The sequence below is a fragment of the Petromyzon marinus genome, chromosome 43 (genome assembly GCF_048934315.1).
Source record: "Petromyzon marinus isolate PM22_M1 ecotype Great Lakes invasive population chromosome 43, UKy_Petmar_22M1.pri1.0, whole genome shotgun sequence".
Lineage (NCBI taxonomy): Eukaryota > Metazoa > Chordata > Hyperoartia > Petromyzontiformes > Petromyzontidae > Petromyzon > Petromyzon marinus.
The window spans coordinates 15782861-15796931 of NC_133709.1; positions in this window are offsets into that span (position 1 = coordinate 15782861).

The window sequence follows — 14071 nt, forward strand, 5'->3', positions numbered from 1 at the left end:
TGTACAATCACTCACATGTGCACTCACCTGTGACACTCACTCACCTGTACACTCACCTGTACACTCACCTGTACACTCACCTGTGACACTCACTCACATGTACACTCACCTGTACACTCACCTGTGACACTCACTCACATGTACACTCACCTGTACACTCATCTGTACACTCACCTGTGAAACTCACTCACATGTACACTCACCTGCACGCTCACATGTACACTCGCCTGTACACTCAATTGTACACTCACCTGTGACACTCACTCACATGTACACTCACCTGTACACTCACCTGTGACACTCACTCACATGTACACTCGCCTGCACGCTCACCTGTACACTGACCTGTACACTCACCTGTACACTCACCTGTGACACTCACTCACATGTACACTCACATGCACGCTCACCTGTACACTGACCTGTACACTCACCTGTACACTCACCTGTGACACTCACTCACATGTACACTCACCTGTACACTCACCTGTACACTCATCTGCACTCCCGCCTGAACACTCGCCTCCACGCTCACTCATTTGTACACTCACTCACTTGTACACTCACTCACTTGTACACTCACTCAGTTGTACACTCACTCACTTGTACACTCACTCACTTGTACACTCACTCACTTGTACACTCACTCACTTGTACACTCGCCGTTTTGTTCGTTCGTTCGTGGGTGTTTTTGACGCGGTTTTTTGTGTTCGTTTGACGGTACAGGGGAGGGGTAAGGGGTGGGGTGGGGGTGGTTGTGTTTAAAGTTCACAAAACTCGTGCATGTTCTTTAAAGGGGCCGCGCGGCCTCCGATCGATTTTCACAACTTTCCTTCAGTGTCGGGGTCAACTCGGCTACGCATCGTGTATTTAAAATATTGTACTCTCTAACACTATTACGCTCGGATGCTCCTGTATATTGGAAAAGGCGTTCACGAGATATAGATCACAAGTAGCTTTGATGATGATGATTTAAACTATCTCTTTATTTTTCAGTTATTGGACGAAAAACACAAGGGATGTACACCGGCCGCTAATTTTGAAGATGGACGTGACTACGATTCCATTCTGAGATCATGGAGATCATCATCGAAATGATCATGGAGATGACCATGGAGATGAACATCGATATGACCATCAATATGATCATGGAGATGACCATCGAGATGATCATGGAGATGACCATCGAGATGATCGTGGAAATGATCATGGAGATGATTATGGAGATGACCATCGAGATGATTATGGAGATAATCATGGAGATGACCATTGAGATGACCATCGAGATGATCGTGGAGATGATTATGGAGATGACCATCGAGATTATCTTCGATATGATCATGGAGATGACCATGGAGATGATCATGGCGATGACTATCGAGATGATCATGGAGATGATCATGGAGATGATATTGGAGATTACCATCGAGTTGACCATCGAGATGACCATGCAGATGACCAATGAGATGACCACCGAGATGACATCAAGATAATCATAGAAATGACCATGGAGATGACCATGGAGATGCCCATCGATATGCTCATGGAGATGACCATCGAAATGACCGTCGAGATAATCGTGGAGATGATCATGGAGATGACCATCGAGATGATTATGGAGATGACCATGGAGATGCCTATCGATATGATCATCAATATGATCATTGAGATGATTATGGAGATGACCATCGAGATGATTATGGAGATGATTATGGAGATGACCATGGAGATGCCCATCGAGATGATCATCGATATGATCATTGAGATGATTATAGAGATGACCATCGAGATGATTATGGAGATGCCCTTCCAAAACCGGCATGTTCTCTCATCTGTGTTTTGTACATAATCTTTTTCGAATAAAAAGTACACACGCGTCCCGCAGAGTCTGTCGTCGTGGTGGTGGCTGACACGGTCGCATCGCAAGGCTCCTGTTGCTCACTCCTCCTTGATGGTCATTCCCAGGCGTGGCAGCACGCTGCTGTTTGGCCGTCACGAGTGGTGGAACCAATTCTGAATTCACGGGCAATTTATTTTTAACACGCGAGGAGAGGACGCCGCTTTCTACACGGACCAGGCGTCGGCAGCCAAAATAACAAGACGGGCCGTTGTTTTTTTCTAATTTGGTATATTATATTGAAAAATATCTATCTAAATTTCAAGAGCCACCATGCCACGTGAATACGAGACGGTGGGTCCTTAATAAATAACGTCACGAAGCGGTCGCTTAAAGAGCCGCAGGTTTGCCCGACCCCTGACGTAGACGAATATGACCTCGCACCTCCCTTGCATGGAAGAAAACGAGCAATACACATTCCCAAAATGGCTTTCAAGAGGGGGACACACGAATGTTGACGGCTGATCCCCCATTACAGGGGGGCAACATCGGAGACTTCTGCACGGTGTAGCCAACGCTCCCCTCGCCAACACGCGGAGACAGGGAAGGGTTCCAGTCAATTGTTTCCACCTTCCCTGTCACACACAGCTCCCTCCTTCACACACAACTCTCTCCTCTTCATCCACAACTCTCTCCTTCATCCACAGCTCTATCCTGTCTAAGGGCCCTCGTAATGACATTGGCGTTTATCGCATGTTTCAGTGGAATTTATCCGAATGAAGTGAAATTCTGATTCTAATATGTATACACACATTTCATGGGCAACGTCATTGTTAGCTGGGCCAAAGCCATCCACTCGTTAAACTCGAGAACCCGGTTCAATTTCGATTTAAAGCTTTCGTGACTGCAAGGATTCATCTTCTTTGGTTTTTTCGGTAAAGTCACGTAGAATGAGAATAAAATAATAAATTAATAAAATAAAATAACACAATGGTTACACATGACATTGACTTCTCCAAGACGGAGGTTCTTTGCAAACCAAACGGCTACCATGAGAGATTCGTTCATAAGGCCATTCACATATACATGCACAGAGACAATTTCAACCGAGAAGATGGATTCTGGCTTAATAACCATTGGAAAGATGTTTTAAACCATTTCGGTTCTTAATTAATTGTATTTTACGATGACCTTCAGACCGCAGCTCTTTTGCTGGCATTGACTCTTAATACCTCTCACACCACGGTTAATGGTATGGTTTACAACATGGAGTATAACAGCGCCTCGCAGCTCTCTCCCCCTCCTCCGTTCCGACCATGGATGAACTCGTCCGTCTAAACGGGGCTCGTAGCTATCCGTGGTGCTGAAGTTGAGGGTAAGAATCCACCCATTTTTTCGCCATATAGCATTGTCATATATAACGACTTATTGTTGGCAGCTTAGCTGATTGGAGAATATATAGAGTTTATTGATAACATTGAGGTAGTTTATATTTTAGTTTTTATTGGTTTACTATGTGGTATTCATTATATAGTGTAGCGTATACCCAGTTACTGTTAATAGCTCAGCTTATTGAAGAATATATTGAGTACATTTATTATATTGATGTGATTTAGACTTAGGTTTTTTCACATCGTTTTACTATATGATAGTCGAGTTGTTGCAGCCCCTTTGGCGTCCATGTACTAGGTGCCTCTGTAGATGTGTAGGCTTTGACTTTAACATAGCTATTTCTATGACCAGTCACAAGCTAATCACTCAGTTATTTCAATGCTAAATTCTGTTTGATTTGTACTAGGTGCCTCTGTGGATGTGTAAGGTATGGCTTTAACATGGCTATTTCTGTGACCAGTCACAAGCTAATCACTCAGCTATTTCAATGCTAAATTCTCCTGTTTTATATGTAAACCCCTTTGTCAAGGTGCCTCACTTCTCTAAACCAGCTTAAAAAGACGCTACGAATCTTAACAACGTTCATTGAAGCTCTGTCATCCCGACGGGTCTGTTCCTTTCACCTGAAGAAGGCCGCTTGTGTTGTGGCCGAAACGTCGTGAGAATTTTATTGTGTTATTTTATATTAATAATGTATTATTCTATTCTCATTCTACGTGACTTTACCGAAAGAACCAAAGAAGATGAACCCGGTTCAATCACAGGCAGTGGTTGCAGCCCTCACTCCAACCCAGGGTGTCAGTGGCGCCGGCTCGGCGCTAGGACCTCTGAGCTGCCCCAACCTCCTCGTGGCATCTCGAGCGGTGTGCCGCCGCAAAGTTGTGCTCATTAGCAGGACCGACTCTTTGGTTCGGTGCGCCGTGAAGATCGAGCGAGCTCGAAAGTGTCCCGTTGGAACGAAAGGGGTTGAGAAATCGCTGCTATCGAGTACGTGGATGAACCTCGGATCCATCCGGGCTGTGGCTCTCGCACAGTTCTGGAAGATCGCCGGCGAACGGTGGAACAGCGCGGACGTCCGGAATGAACGCCTCGTTCGGGACCCAAACATCAACCACCGCACACCTCCTGGCATGGACAATTCTCTGCAAATACACCGCTGTCACCATGAACCGCACCAGAACATCAACGGAACGATGTGCACGTTTTCACGAATGGAAAATTAGAGACGAGCTGCAACATGCAGCAGCAGCAGTGCGACTGTGGCCATGCAACTCAAGCTAAGGACCGTAGAGAAAACCCACACACACGTTGTGATACATGGAGACTCGTAGAGACCCATAAGAGACTCGCAGAGATAGAGGCAAATTAAAGACCAGCCACAGTGTGACTGTGGTGCTGCAACTCAAGCTATGGACCGTATAGTAAACCCACACACACGTTGTGATACATGGAGACTCGTAGAGACCCACAAAAGACTCGCAGAGATAGAGGCACATTCAAGACCAGCCACAGTGCGACTCAAGCTATGGACCGTACAGTCCACCACTGTCGTCTCTTGCTCGAGGGAAAATGAGCTGACGTGACTGCAAAGCCACCTCGTGAGTCCTGTGTCTGTAGAGAGATCATTGCCAGTGCAATCGCATGCAGCTCAATGCGAAGCAGTGCTGGTTGACATTGCAAACTAAAATATTTATATTTTATATTACCAGGTAAGGCCCCACTGTGTGATGTAGATTTTTTTTGAGCATCGACCTGGCTATCACAAATGATAGCTCAACGAAGTGGCTCGTCACGGAGACATGTATGGCAGACACAAATACTCTAGACGCGTGTTGTTTAAATGTGGAGGGAAAACGCGGAGGACCTGGAGACAAATCCACGCGACCACGGGGAGAGAGACACCGCAGACTCCAAATATACAGCAGCAGGCGTCAGCATCGGAACCGAACCCACGACCTCCTGTATACCGGGCGAGGAAGTTAACATCTCGCCACCCCGTGGCACCCCACGGAAGTGAACGCCTCGCCTGTCTCACAGTGGTAAGAGGTTATCGAATAGAAACAGATCAAGTGGCACTGTCTCTTTCATATCTGTCTCTCCCCACACACACTACTGTATATTCATCACGAGCTACACATCCACGGCACCAGTTGTGTTGCCGGTATCGACGTGGCGATGTAGACAGAGGAGAGGCGTTTTACCCTTTCCGGCAATAACGCAGGAGGTGTTAAGACGCCCAAAATGGACTCACCGATTGCAAGGCATCGAGTCTGCATTAGCCGCACATTCACGGATTGGTGTTTGCATCGCCTCTGTGCTGCCGTTCGCCTCCTCGTGTCGTTGTTCTCTGGCCTGACAACTTGTGGGTGGGTCAAGGCCATGACGGAGGACGTCTCTGCTGGAGGCCAATGTCGTTTCAGGGACAAGGCGTGCATCATCAGAGCACGTCGGTATGGATGCTTGACCACGAGCACGACGTGTGGTCAATGCAGACTCGATGCCTTGCAGTCGGGGTGCCTATTTGGTGTTTGCGCATCTTAACACCTCCTGTGTTACTGCCGGAAAGTGTATGAAGACTTTTATATTTTAATCATCACCATGATGATAATAATTAAATTTTATTGAAGCCGTTGAAGTAAACAGTGGTTTAAAATTAAAGGGACCGTCTGTGACATTCAATATATCACTTCCAGGAGACAGAAGCACCGACACGCATTCACAAGGAGCGAAGCTTCTCCAATGCACACGTGGATGCACATTTGAGCACACTGCACAGAGTTACACACTTCTGCCAACCTTGCACTTGACACACACACACAGAGCAGCATTATAGGATACAGAGCTACTATTGACCACCGTGGGAATAGTAATAAGAATAATAATAATCAGAGGTACTCGCTGACAGTTGAGACGATGGGGCCACGTCTATTAACTCTCCCTCCTCGCCCCGGCCGCCTCTGTCCACCCAGCAGTGCGCCAAGGCGCGGTGGGGTAAAGTGTGGGTACCGCCGCCTCTTCGAAGTCGGTGTGTCCGTGGTGGGAGAGCCGGACAAAGACATCCCTCGAGAGGTGAGACTCTAGAGAGCTCGCTGTAGGTGGAGGCCGGTGCGTCCACAGTGGAGCGAGCAAGCAATTGCAGGGCTGCGCCTGCAGCAGCTGCTGCTGCGTCATCACACTCAACTTATTAAACTATTTTTTATTCCGCCAGGTAAGGCGCTCTGAGCTGCGTAGCTCTTTTGTCGGAAGCGACTTTGGCCATCACAAATGAGAGCTCACCCACGTGGCTTATCATCGCGTGGACATTGACAGCGGCCACATACTTTGTACTCTACTTTGATTCAACGGGTATCGTACAGACAACACCGTACGATTGGGATAATCCGAATCCCGTATGACCAGATGGTCAAATAATCAGCAGGAAGATTGTTGCAACATCAGCTTTGAGAGAAACGTCAATCAAACACCAACACACACACACACACAGATGCACACACGGACACCTGCATGACGCACCCCATACATTGCCATCTACGCGGCTTGTTCAATCCACTGCTGGATGAACGCCTCTCACGCACCGTGTGGGTGTGGCTGTGTGACCATACCTCGTCACGCCGGCCACGCGTGGATGAATCAACTGCTGGATGAAGGCCTACCCCTAAAATAAAAAGTAAAAATAAATAGAAAATAATAAAAGCAAAAAACCCACGACGTTTCGATCGCAACACAAGCCGTCTTCATCAGGCGATGAAGCGATGAAGACCACTTGTGTTGTCATGGAAACGTCGTGGGTTTTTTGCTTTTATTATTTTCAATTGAGAATTTTTATTTTTATATTTTTAAACTTTAATTCTAATTTATTGTCATTTTATTCTTATTTTTTTTTATCTTCGTGACTTTACCGAAAGAACCAAGAATATGAAGATGTGGATGATGTAGATGTGGATAATAACGATGATGATGATGTGGATCATGATGTTGATGATGATGTGGACGATGTTGATGTGGTTGATGATGTCGATGATGATGTGGATGGCGATGTTGATGATGATGTGGATGATGATGTGGATTATGATGTGGATGTTGATGATGATGTGAATGCAGATGATGTGTATGTTGAAGATGTGGACGATGAGGATGATATGGATAATGTTGTGGAAGACGTGGCTGATGATGTTGATGATGATAATGATGATGTGGATGATGTAGATGTGGATGATCGTGTGGACGATGATGATGTGGATGCTGATGAAGATGTGGATGATGATGTAGATGTGGACGATGATGATGCTGATGATGATGTGGATGATGATCATGTGAATGATGATGATGATGATTAAGTGAATGATGGTGATGTCCTCACCCTGCACGTGTTCCCCACTCCACGTTTTCTTCGCCTTCTGTCGCTCAGTCTCACCCCAAGCTCGCCTCGCTCTCCCCTTGCTTCTTCTTCTTCTTCACTCTCGAGGCCTCTCGTTCCAACCTCGCCACGCGTCCCCTGAGCCCCCGATCCACGTCGATTTGGGTCGCAGCTGCTGAGCGGAGAGTCCCAAAACGCCGAGCGGGCAACAACTCAGAGCACTGCTCAAGATCCCTCTGCGTGTGTGTGGTTGGGTTCGCCCAAGTGGTCATTTTAGGTCGTGATTCGTGTCGGGGTTAAGCGGTCGCGTTGAGCAACCGTCACTCACGGGGTAGTGGACCCCCCGTGAGTGACCAACCGTCACTCACGGGGGGGGGGGCGCAAAGGACCCCCCGTGAGTGACCAACCGTCACTCACGGGGGGGGGCACTAGCCCCTCCCCCCTCGTGCCCCCACTAGCCCCTCCCCCCTCGTGCCCCCCACGTGCCTCTCGCGTCTCCAACGTCGTAACGATGACGAGGGACCACGTGCCGAGTTTGAATGTCGCCAAGATGATGAGCGTGGGCGTTGTCAAGGTGACACAATGGTCACGTAAGGCCCGTAACGGTCACAGAACTCCAGCACGGCGAGAAGACCAGACGTGTTTGTGTGATTCTGCGTCGTCCCTGCTCTCTTTAACGTGAACAGCGGTGACACTTTCAACAAGCTGAGAATCCCATCGACCGATTATGCCAGGAGAGCTTCTCCAAGGTGAGCGTTGGACTTTTAAAGGGAAATTATCAACATTTTTACCCCAAAAATGTCAATTTCTTCCCTACACACGCACAACACATACGAGACAGGCAGCACAGTAGAATAAGCTCAATGTTTAATTATATTCTAGATTTGAAGTTTTCGTGACTGCAGGGATCCATACTCTTTGGTTCTGTCGGTAAAGTCACGTACTTCAGCAATTGTTCCTTGCTGTGGTTGTCCCACCTGATGACGGACGCTTGTGTTGCGCCCGAAACGTCGTGATTTAATTTATTACATTTTATACCTACGTGACTTAAATTATATTGTACTAGCTTTACTACCCCGCTCACTTGTGCAAAATATATCCATTATTGCGCACCCCCCCCCCCCCCCAAATACAAAAGTCTATTTTCATACTTATTCCATTGTGTACAATCTGGAAACTACCCACATGCCAAATTTCAAGTAGGTTGCATGTCGGGAAGTATGCTAAACATTTTGAACAGACACATATTCACAAATTTCCCTTTTATATAGAGAGAGATGAGGTAAAACGATCGTTAAAGTATTTATTCGTCCATATTTGGTCAAAAGACGCCGTACAAATAAATCTACACCACGTCAACAGCACCGCTGCGAAGGGAAACAAATACAATAGATGGGGCTGTTGAAGTCGGGCCATGACCCACGTCCACCTGCACCTATAGAGGCCGCAGTGTCGCTATCGACACGGAGAGTGCCGAGTGGTTGTGTTCTGGTCCAACCTGTTCACCACTGCCGACGCAGCAGCACCACCCGTATGGTTTAATTGCGTGATTGGTCGCTTTAAATAACCAAAATCGCCATAAATAAGCACTCAAAAGGCCCGAAACGCCGAGCGGTCAGCAACTAACAGCAACTTCTAAAGATCGCTCTGCGTGTGTGTGGTTGGGTTCGGCCAAGTGGTCATTTTAGGTCGTGATTCGTGTCGGGGTTAAGCGGTCGCGTTGACCACCATCACTCACGGGGTAGTGGACCCCCCGTGAGTGACCAACCGTTACTCACAGGGGGGGTGGGGCAATGGACCCCCCGTGAGCGACCAACCGTCACTCACGGGGGGGGGGGCAATGGACCCCCCGTGAGCGACCAACCGTCACTCACGGGGGGGGGGCAATGGACCCCACGTGAGCGACCAACCGTCACTCACGTGGGGGGGGGCAATGGACCCCCCGCGTGAGTGACCAACCGTCACTCACGTGGGGGGGGGGGCAATGGACCCCCCGTGAGTTACCAATCTTCAGTCACCAATTCAAAACCATAAACTTTATTATTCGTGGAAAAATCCGATGAGCTATGAAGCTCTTTTTGCACAAATGTCCAGTAGAGACGGGTTCAGAAAGTTGCACCAATACCAAAAAAACCGATACACGTGAAAAGTATAAGAGAGGTAAGCAAATCCCGAAAACGAAATTAATTACACTTTTTTTTATTAAACCAGATGAAGCCCACTGAGCTATTGAGTTCTTCAGAAGCGATAGACAGGCCCATGTCTGTCTACAGTGTGAAATGTAGAGCCGTGTGTTTGTCCGCAGTGTAAAATGTGATCGGTGTTCCTCCTTTTGCAGTTGGCGACCCCCCCGAGGGGTCCCGCGGGGCTGTGCCCGGGACCCCCTCCCCGGATGAAGCCCGAGGCACGGCGCGGGTCGCCGTGCCGGAGCTGACGGGAGCCGCGCAGGCGGCGATAGCGGGGCCGCATCTGAGGGCGGAGCCTCAGGTGAGGGGGAGGAGCCCCGGGTGGCGGGCGGGGCGGGGCCCGCTGGCGCAATTCACAACGCTGGGAATCCACGGGTGTGGGGAAATTGTTATTGGATCATGATCGGCGACGTTTCGGGCAATGGTCCTTGTGCAGAGCACGTCAACAGTTGTTAGACCCTTTCATAACGTGGCCTACACAGGGTGGCCCAAAAGTCAGGACACGCAAAGTTATTGTATTTATCTTAAGTAATCACAAAGGGTTATTAGTTTAATTTTAACAAATGTTAAAACTGATATCCATGACTCTTTTGAAATGCATTTAGCACCTTTTTTTAAATAACAGCTACCTTTTTCTGCATGCATAACAACGAAATGAACTCGTTCGTCTTTAGTCAATGGCCCCTTCTTAGAATATTTCGTGAGTTTGGGGTTCCTCTAAAAATCAATAGTCTATATATATTTCTGAGAGATTTTATGCAGATGGATTATCGGTTCATGGACTAAATTTGATTCATTTTGGTGATAAAACAGTCCCACGTGTGTTGGGATCCCAGTCCGGATGGGAGGAGTAATTGTGGATGTGTTGACTGCGTTGCTGTGGCAGGACCCAACCACGACTGTGGCAGCTGGAGCGGAGGGCACCTCGTCCGGTAACGACCTCACGGTCTTGGCCCCCACCTCGTCCAACGAGGTGCCGGTGGCGGCCGACGAGAGGCATTGCACCCAACCCAGCTGCCTTCCCCATGGCCGGCCTGAACCCTCCCCGGTGACAGCCACAGCACGCGAGAACATCGGCGTGTCTGTGCTGCCTGCACCCCAAGGTGAGCGTGCGACCACGTGACCTCGTGACCTCTCGTTAGGGTGGCAGCCACCAACGCAAGGGCCGCGTTGGAGCCACTGCTGTTGCCCTTCATGAGTAACACGGGGAGCTCAAAACACCTCTCAGCCAACGTGACAGGCACATCTCATTATTCTCTAATTTGAGCTTCATACTTGAATGTGGAGTAAAATCTTTCTGGTTAAGGGTGGCACCACGGGTGCTGGCTGTGGCCATGTTTATCTATAATGGGAAATTAGACCCAGAAGTACGAAATGTGATCGCTGTGCTCCTACTCCTTCTTGTTGCAGTTGGCGACCCCCCCGAGGGATCCCGCGGGGCTGTGCCCGGGACCCCCTCCCCGGATGAAGCCCGAGGCACGGCGCGGGTCGCCGTGCCGGAGCTGACGGGAGCCGCGCAGGCTGCGGCGGGGCCGCGTCTCAGGGCGGAGCCTCAGGTGAGGGGGAGGAGCCCCGGGTGGCGGGCGGGGCCTGCTGGCGCCGCTCAGCCAATCACAACTCTAGGAGTGCACGGGGGTGGGGGAATTGTTACAGGAAAATGATAGGCGACGTTTCAGGCAATGTCCCTTCTGCAGAGTACATCAGTTTTTTCCATTTTCATAACGTCGCCTATAGAAGGTTGCCCAAAAGTCAGGACACAGGTATCGTATTTATTTGAACAAGTCACAGAGGATTTGTTATCGATATTAATAATGATAATAGTTAAATTGTTAACTTTAAGAATAATGAGAACGGTGTAATTTCAGTATTAAGTTAAATTGCACTCCTATTATGTGTTTGTGTTGTTCGTTGTTGTAACGTTCTGACCCGTGCCAATTGGACATGTGAAAAATAGCTTTATAGCTCATCGGATTCCTCCAGTATAAATATTCTGACTCTGATAATAACGTGCAATACATATATAAAGTATTATTAAATATAGAAAAACGACGTTTCAGTCAATGCCCCTTCCTCAGAGCACATCACAGCTGGCTCTTCATAACGTCGCCTATAAAGCATGGCCCACAAGTCATGCCACATAGAGCTATCATGTTTAATTCAACAGATAACAGAGCTTCATTTGATTTGTTTAATAAATGTTAAAACTTACATCTATTAACATTAATGCACGATGCACGAATTCATTTCTTCAAATTAATTTAGGCCTTTAAAAAAATCAATCACAGCTGCCTTCTTTTGCATATGTAGTGGGTTTGTATGGAGACTGAGTCTTCTTAGGAGGCAACACGTATTTATTTATGACAACAATAACAGTAACACTTAGGTCCCTAACACGGAGGGGTAATGGCCCCTTCTACCCACCACCTAAGGAGGTACGGCCTCCGGGCTAACGTGCCCTAACTACTGGGGCTAACCACTACTTAGCCCTCCGGCTAGCGGGACCTAGGGGAGGCTGACCCGAGCCAGCCAAGGTCCTCGGGTCTCGACCGCTGGCCCACACAGACCCGGCCCTGAGAAGGGCGTCGGGTCGGGGGATCCTCAGGGTCCTAGCCTATTGATCACTGGCCTCACTGAGCCCCGGACCTTATAAGGACGGCGGGGCTTGGGGTCCAGGGTCCTATCTTCAGGTGGGCTTCTGGGTCTTCGGCTTGAGGCGAACTGCCTCAGCCGCACTGGGGTCCGGCTTTTATGGGGCTCCCAGGGTCACCCAGCCCCTGGTCACGCCCACCATTTGGAACCTTCTCGAGGGACCTGGATTGTTGTGCAATCCTCCCCAGCCGCCCACCCGGGGACCTGGGGTGTCCCCCTCCGGTTCCCAACCGTCCCCCCCCCCCCCCCCCCCGGGATGCCTGACCCACGAGTCCTGCTTAGCACAGGCCGGACTCGAATTAAAATAAAGTGACCGTTCATTATTGATCGCAAGGGGAGATGTCGGTGTTCACCAATTGTCACAAATGTTCACCGTAAGTGCGAGCAAAAGCAATCAAAGTGAAACTGCACTGAGTTCAAATTAAAAGCGGATTCTGCTTCTTTATTTCAACTTCTATTCGACGTTCAAAAAATAAATATTATCACGCACAAATTAACTGAATGGGTTATTTATTATTACTCACTAATGGTGCACAAAACGCAAAGATAAAATACAAAAACAGAGGGCAGACGTGGCTCTTATCATAAGAGGCGCTGGTATATTTTGGGAGAAAATGTATCGTTCTGGTAACAAACTAATAATTAGTTACATTTTTAATCTAAGCCTTTCGTGAAAATCAAAAGAATTGCATGGGAATCCACGAAGCCAAGCCAGCGTTACCCGCAGCGTGTCAGGCGTTCGGCATAGATCATCAAAACTATACGTATAAAGTTGACTTTAAAAATAAATGATAAAAACGTTATGTGAGGGTAAATAAAAATGAAATAACAATGTCTTAACTTTTGGGCCAAACTGTATGTGTATTGAATATATACTGTATGATTAAATATATAAAATCGACGTTTCAGGCAATGGGCTTTCTTTAGGGCACATCACAGTTGGCCCTTCATGACGTCGTTTGTAAGAGGGTGGCCGAAAAATCAGGATACATTGGGTTATTGTATTTATTTGAGAAATAACGGACGGTTATTTCGTTTAATTTTATCAAATGTTACAAATGAATTCGATTAACATGAATGCACGATTTCCCTCCTGAAATTCATTTAAGACCTCTTTGAGACTACAGCTGCCTTCTCTGTAGCATGCATAACAACAAATTGAACTCGTTCATCTTTAATCAGTGGCCGTTCATCAGAGTATTTTACGAATTAAAGTGAGATTGGGGTTCCTTTAAAAATACTATATTGACTTCTGAGACATTTGATCGTGCATCGGTTCATGGACTCAAATTGTATTTCTTTTGGTGATAAAACAGTCCCACGTGTGTTGGGATCCCAGTCCGGATGGGAGGAGTAATTGTGGATGTGTTGACGGCGTTGCTGTGGCAGGACCCAACCACGACTGTGGCAGCTGGAGCGGAGGGCACCTCGTCCGGTAACGACCTCACGGTCTTGGCCCCCACCTCGACCAACGAGGTGCTGGTGGCGGCCGACGAGAGGCATTGCACCCAACCCAGCTGCCTTCCCCATGGCCGGCCGGAACCCTCCCTCGTGTCAGCCACAGCACACGAGAACATCGGCGTGTCTATGCTGCCTGCACCCCAAGGTGAGCGTGTGGTTACGCAGCCTTGTGGCATCTTGTTAGGGTGG